The following is a 7,684-nucleotide window of genomic DNA, read 5'->3' as shown; positions in this document are numbered from 1 at the left end:
CGCGGTTTTATGGTATTTCACTGTTCTTGTGACAGGCAGTAAAAGGATGTTATGTAATCCCACGTGTATTGTATCTGTGGTCTGAGGATGGGAAATGTAGAGTTGTCAAAATGAGCCCTTGTGTGTTGTGCTGTACTTGTTAATGGGAGTATGGCCTCTCCATCGACCTCTGGAGAAACCCGGTGCTCGGGTGAAGTGCCCCTAGGGGCTTTCTGATGTGCCATATTATGTAGGCCTCGGACACGTGGTGTTATTCCCTGAAAGAGGGTAGTGTCCAGGCCTCCAGGCCTTATGGAACAAGCCATTAATTAGGTCTTTTGAGGCTTTTCAGTGATTAGGCCAACAGCACTGCACAGTATTTCTTGACTATCCCCTTAGTCAAGTTCAGATTTATTTAGCCTAGACAGTTCTCCTCAGCTCAGGCCTCAAGAAGTTTTCTGCGAAGGGGCTGTAGAGACACCCTACCTCTCTCACTGCCTGTGAGCTGGGTTACACGATGACTGCCTCGTGGTGTGCGCAGTCAGGCCTCTGTCTTGTTGGATGCACTATTCGTTCTGGTAGGTAGTGCCGGCTGTGCTCTGGAGGGTCGATGGGGACTTTAACATTCGTTACCTTTCAGCGTGGTTACGCTGTGCGAGACTGGACTCGCAGGCTCCAAGGTAGCGACACTCCTGGTTCTCGGACGGCCTTTCCTCCCTGCAGCGATGTAAGCTGACTGTGTCGGGGACTTCCTCTCCAAGAAATGCGAATGCTACCCGATTTTGTGGCTACAAGTCCGTGCCGATCGCAGGCATACACTTAGTCAGGATGTCGGAGAGTATAAAGGAACCCCAGGAGGTTTTTTTATAGCATATCAATTAAGAATAGGGTGCTTATGTAGGCTTATGGCGGGTTCTACTGGAGGAGCTGTAAGATTAAGCTGCCATCTTCCTCAGTGTCCAGGCCACGCCTCCTTAAAATGATTATTGATTGCAGCCTTCGCTATAAAGTAAGGGAATGTATGCAATAAAGCTAGTAACTGGGTTAACTGATGATATGCAGTTCCAATTTAAGAGAATATTTATGAATATTAGTTAGCAGCCTTGAAACTCAGCACTCACATATCCACACATAATTAGTGTTAGCATAAGTGACATAATTGCTACAAGGCGTGCATTTCCCAAAATGTGAGGTGATTTAATGCAGTATGAACACTGTAGTTATTCACTGAGTGCCAGAATAAAATCACATATCTAATCTCTGGATTTCCTGATATGTCTGGGTAAGCACTGTTGTGTTGCATATGCACAATATTTAATTTTAACTAACTCCAACTACTGTAAGTCACCTTGGTAAAATTTACATTTAATCTGAGTGGATATTTCATGAAGATACTAAAATAAAGGTGTCTTTTCTGAGCAGTAGTGAACTACAGTATTTTTGGGTCAGCCTTTTAAAGCTATTAGGGACAGTGCCTGTACAGTTGCTTGTGATCATTGCTAGATGATTACAGCGCAACTAAATATCTATTTAAAATTAATGGTTTGACAAATTAATTCCTTTTTATACTATGCTGCGTCTTCCGTGACAAACAGTACATTGCTACAATAAAGGAGTTCATTAAATTAATTAAACCGAGCAAAATACTGGATATAAATTAAGTTTAATTGAGCAAGACTGAGGTGCAGAAGTATAAATGTGATCTGCTAAGAAACATCTAAGAAACATTGTGTAAAATGAGCAACAGAAAAATAGCTTTCTGGCCCTCTAAATGGAAGGGAAGGGTGTCAATTATTTCTAATTAATAATTTTAGAGCCAGTAATGCAGCATGGCTTGGAATTTTGTGTGTTTTGTGATAGCATTTTGACTAGCAGTTTATAGCAGATTGTATTAATATTGTTAAACATCAATTTATGTGATAATGGGGAGGCTTAGAAGATAGAATGCAGATGAAGGATTAACAAGCACAATGTCACATAGAAATGAAGTAAATCTATCAACAAACCCAGACTACTTTATGTTGAGGGCAGGGAAGAGGTGAGCCAGGTAAGGAGAGGGACAGTTTACAATTTGCCTTCATCAGGGCCGGATTTACATAGCGGCACCCCTAGGCCCCATGGCGTTCGTATCCCCCACCCCCTCCCTTTTAATTGCGCAAATTTTCATCTTCGGGAGCAATGGAGATTGGTACGCAGGAATTTTAAAAAACTATTTTAGCTCCTGCTCATCCCCAGTGTTTCTGAACCAATGTGGATGTAGTTGGACAGCATGCTGCCCCCTAAGAACTTTCATTTGAAGCAGCGAGGTGGTTCTCCACAGTGAGGGTACTGAGGTTGTGGAATGCCCTGCCGGATAATTCTGTTACTGCTTTTAAGAGGAGCTTAGATGTTTTCTTGGACAAGCATAATATCCAAGGCTATGGTGATACAGGTATGGTATCCATTATTCAGAAAGCCCTTATCCAGAAAGTTCCGAATTACGAAATGAACATCTCCCATAGACTCTATTATAATCACATAATCCAGATTTTTAACAATGATTTCCTTTTTCTCTGTAATAATAAAACAGTACCTTGTACTTGACCTAAACTAAGATATAATTAATCCATATTGGAAGCAAAAGCAGCCTATTATGTTTATTTAGGGGCAGTCTTTTTAAGTGAAATTCGACTAGGGAATAGTTTAAATTCAATTCGAGTTTTTAAAAAATATTGAATTTGAATTTATGAATTTATCATGTAGTGGCCATTTAAGAATAACATTTTGACTATTTGCCATCTTAAACCTGCCAAATTTTTGTTTTAGCCGATGGGGGACATCCTGGGATCAATTTGGAGTTGTTTGCAGCCTTCCTGAAGATCTTGAATCAAATTTGATTCGAATTCGATTCGAGTTTGCGGGTTGATTCCATTCACCTGAGTTTAAAAAATTTGAATGAATTAATAAATTTCAATTGGTTGAATTTTGGTTTTGTTTATACAAGGCATGAAGCTGCAAAGTACAGAAAAAATTGTTATCTGTAAAACCCCAGATCCCGAGCATTCTGGATAACAGGTCCCATAACTAATGGTGTATATATAGTTTATGTAAGTGTATGGAGGGTCGGTGTAAAAATGTGTGTGTGTGTATGGATGCTGAGTTTCATTTGGATGGGTTGAACTTGATGGAGTTTGATCTTTTTTCAAACTGATCTAACTATGTAACTATATGTACACAATTAAAATAGAAATAACATTAAGTGTCCAAAGGTGCAGATTTCAAAGCAGACTCTATACATACTGTCTGATCAAGACAGGGCTTGATTGTGCTGGACAGTATAGATGAAAGCAAAAAAGAACAAGCACATTGAGTTTGATTTCTAGATCCAGTGCTGGGTACAGAATTACAGTCTTTAGAATGAAGCCTTTTACCATTTAGAAATTATTTACATGTTCTCAATTAAAATATTAATTTTAAACTTGAGGCAGCTGTTAAAGGGTATATGTTAAAAATAAAAGGTTTCCTCTCCAAGTAAAAAGCTACCCATGGAAAAGCATGGTTAAAAAAGTATCCAGTAATTTTATTCCAAAAAGAGACCTTCCTTGAGGCATAGTACAATAATAAAATTGAGAATATGAGCCAAATAGAATTGAAGATTTTGTACTGTATAGTAAAGTCAACAGGTAGATTCCAAACTGACATAAAACAGACACTGCACAGATGCACAGAAATAGAACAGTTACAATGTAGTATATAAAATAAATGACAACCATGACTTTAAAGAGCTATAGCTTACTGTGCACCTCTGTGGAACAACAGTGTGAGAATGCTGGTAAATACAAATGATAATCTCTATAAGCATTATTTCCTATGAGTGACTAGACCTATAGACTATACCTATATAGACTTATGCATCAAAATTAAACTGCATGAGGTTCCAACCTTCAATGAACACATAAACTCAGTGTACAAAGTCAAAGCTGTGTTTTTAAACTGTGTAATCTACATCAAACAAGAAGGAAACCTGAATATTGAAGTATATAGGAAATCCACTCAAGCTGATCATTATTTGCTGTTTGATTCCTATTACTCTCTGGAATGTACAGTGGCGATTATAAAGTCTCGACACAACTATGACAACCAATGGCAAGTCTAAGGATAAAAAATATAGGAGCTTTGAAAACTTGTAGAAATTCAAAACAGCGTCTAGGTCAAGCAAAAACACCCAACACACAGAGGGGAGGCACATACGAAACAACATAGTCATTCCATAGGTGGCTGGAATAATGGAACATTTTAGGATACATTTTTACCAACATAACTCTACTGTGTTCTTTAAAGGGATACTGTCATGGGAAAAATTTTTTTTTTCAAAATGAATCAGTTAATAGTGCTGCTCCAGCAGAATTCTGCACTGAAATCCATTTCTCAAAAGAGCAAACAGATTTTTTTATATTCAATTTTGAAATCTGACACGGGGCTAGACATTTTGTCAATTTCCCAGCTGCCCCATGTCATGTGACTTGTGCCTGCACTTCAGGAGAGTAATGCTTTTTGGCAGGCTGCTGTTTCTCCTTCTCAATGTAACTGAAGGAGTCTCAGTGGGACATGGGTTTTTACGATTGAGTGTTGTTCTTAGATCTACCAGGCAGCTGTTATCTTGTGTTAGGGAGCTGTTATCTGGTTACCTTCCCATTGTTCTTTTGTTTGGCTGCTGGGGGGAAAAGGGAGGGGGTGATAATCACTCCAACTTGCAGTACAGCAGTAAAGAGTGATTGAAGTTTATCAGAGCACAAGTCACATGACATGGGGCAGCTGGGAAATTGACAAAATGTCTAGCCCCATGTCAGATTTCAAAATTGAATATAAAAAAATCTGTTTGCTCTTTTGAGAAATGGATTTCAGTGCAGAATTCTGCTGGAGCAGCACTATTAACTGATTCATTTTGAAAAAAATTTTTTTTCCCATGACAGTATCCCTTTAAATTGCTCAACACCATTAGACAATAGCTGGTGCACCCAAAAAAACCACAAGTACACAAAAAATCAATGTTGTCTTTGTTGCTCAGTGTGGTTATGATTGCTTAGAGCTATACGTTGTATTCAACCTATACATAAAATCCTTTCCAATTCCACATGCATGTGGTAGCAAATTGGAGGCAAGTTGTAGTTAGCGCAGCGGAGCTCAGAAGAACATCTTCCGGCACTTCGGTAATCTTCAGGTCTTCTTCCTCCCCTTCAGCTATTCCCATGACTTTTGCTGCATGCGCAGTTGTTCCGGACCGGAATATTGGTACAACCGTTTATGTGCTGATAAGGCACTTACTTACTGAAGATTACCGAAGCATTGAAGATGGCCCCCGTGAGCTCTGCTGCACTGAAAAGACTTAGGGGCAATTACTGGAGTTCACACCTAGGCTGGGGGGAGCAGGGGGGGCTATGTAGAGTTGGACGGTAGGGGTTTTTAAGAATAAGGGGATGATTCTGCTTTAAACATTTTTCAACTTCTGCTAAAGAATGTAAAAACTAAGCAGTGTAAGGCATACAGACAGAACATGTCACACTTTCAAATTTATTGAAACGACAGCCACATGATCATCACTCTAATTTGCCATTCAGTTCATTCTCTGTTTCACATCCACAGTCCTATTTGGATCAACACAGGTATAAAAAGTAATTGCTGCTGCAGATAAAAAAAATAAGCTGCCCAGCTATTCTTCTATGACTTTGTTTATCTCAAGTATTCTTAAATTCTGTTACTGTACTTGTTTCTACTGTGTCGGCAAAAAGTCCATGTTATTATCTACTACTCTTTCAGTAAGATATTGCTTTTCATATCTTGAGCTTTTCTCTTTTTAATTTCACAGCGGTAAGTCTTGTCCTCCTGTTTATTTGAATGTACAAAGATTCCCTCGGTTTTTCTTCACTCTTACCAGTTGTCTGCAGAATGCAGACAACATCTTCTTCTGCAAACTTTAACTTTTTAGCCATTGTGATCCCCTGCAAACAAAATAAAACAATATTTGTAAAATATCAACTCCTAACCATCCTCACGATGGTGGAATTTGATTGTACTTGTGAATGGCCACTTTGTACTAGTATCTGACCAACTGCCTTTTGTGACAATCATGCTAAAATTAATCTAAAAATTGCTGTGCTGTGTCTATGAGGGACAGTAGATGCATTATGGCAACCCCTCCCCCCCCCACACTGCCCACTAACTTGCATGGATTTGGAATCCTGTGCTATGTGCACAATCAGTACCTTAAATTATTTTGACTGAGCAGAAGGGTTGCGATTTTGCATCCCTAAAGCACTTATATGTGCAGTCTTAGTAACTGTCCCCTACAGTCTCCGTCTGTAGTTAATGTACAGTTGGTACCATAAGCAATTTGCCATCAAAGCAGAATCATATAATTTGATCCTGAACCACTCTCCCAAATGTGAAAAGGAATATTCCATATTATGTATAGTATGTTATAAGGGAGAGAACAGTGTACCGCTTGCCTGATGAGAAGGGAGTCTGAGGTTTGCCACCTCTGAGACGCACTAAGGAGAGTATTTAGTTACGTTAGTGGCATTTTAGTGGGGTGGTGCTTGCTGTAGGTGGAGATAGTTATATGTTATTTAGTTGAGTAGTTAAGGCACTGTTAAGGCAACATAAGGAGGGCCAGTGTCCCGGCAATACCTCACCCATATAGGGACCCAGAAAAAATGGGACTAGGTTAAGTAGGCAGGGAAGTAGGCAGTAGGCTAGAGCCCAGTGGGCTAGGAAATCTGGTTCTGTTCATATTTATCATTCGGGAATTTGTGTGGCAAGTACCATCGGACCAGAGCTGTACTGGTTACTGTGAATAAAGTGTTCCTGAGTTCATCTGCAACAATGTGTGACCCTGCAGTTTATTCTTTTCAAAAATGATTGCTACAAGGCCCCTGTGTTGTGAAGGTGGTTAAACTTACTGGCCATCACAAGTTCTTCATCATGATCTAACCACAGCTCATAAGGTTTCCTCTTATTTGTAATATGGTCAGTGGATTTAGTTCATTTTCTAAAATATTATAGTAGACCCAAGGACATAGTAGGCCTGTATTTACACTATAAATAAATACAGTCATAATTTCAGTATATACAGTGTGTATGAAAGTTCAGTTTTGCTTAGCAGTAAAGAACATCATTACAATTATACAGTATGACAGATGACTATACAGGCTATAAGCAAAACGAGGGCATTGTTCCCATTATAATTACCTTTTCAGTTTATTTCCCATCACACCACAATACCAACATAATACTCCTGTGGGATGTGCACTAAGGAACTTTTTGAAGACATTATGGAACTTCAGAAGACGATCAGGCCTATTTGCAATGTGACATGTTATCCAGTATTTCAGAATGAGCTGCATAACAACAAAGTAAAAAAAAGTTACAGTTTAGGCATTATAGTGGGGGTAGAATTAACTTGGAACACTGGCTTTGCCACCTCACTAAATAGGATGTACTAAGTACCTTAATCAATCTTCAATACATTATATTCCAGGACAGTTAAGGATTTCTTGTTCACACTCTTTCAAATACTGATTTTATTATGGGCGGTACTCTCTAAATTTGCCTTTGGACCCAATTTTATACACTGGATTCAAATGCTATACTCGGCCCCCACAGCAGGAGTCAAAGCAAATGGCACCATATCTAAACCCTTCTTATTGGCAAGGGGCACGAGGCAGGG

This window comes from Xenopus laevis, chromosome 1S (genome assembly GCF_017654675.1).
Source record: "Xenopus laevis strain J_2021 chromosome 1S, Xenopus_laevis_v10.1, whole genome shotgun sequence".
NCBI classification, from domain to species: domain Eukaryota; kingdom Metazoa; phylum Chordata; class Amphibia; order Anura; family Pipidae; genus Xenopus; species Xenopus laevis.
The sequence above is the reverse complement of the archived record's forward strand: the minus strand, read 5'-3'. Positions refer to the sequence as shown.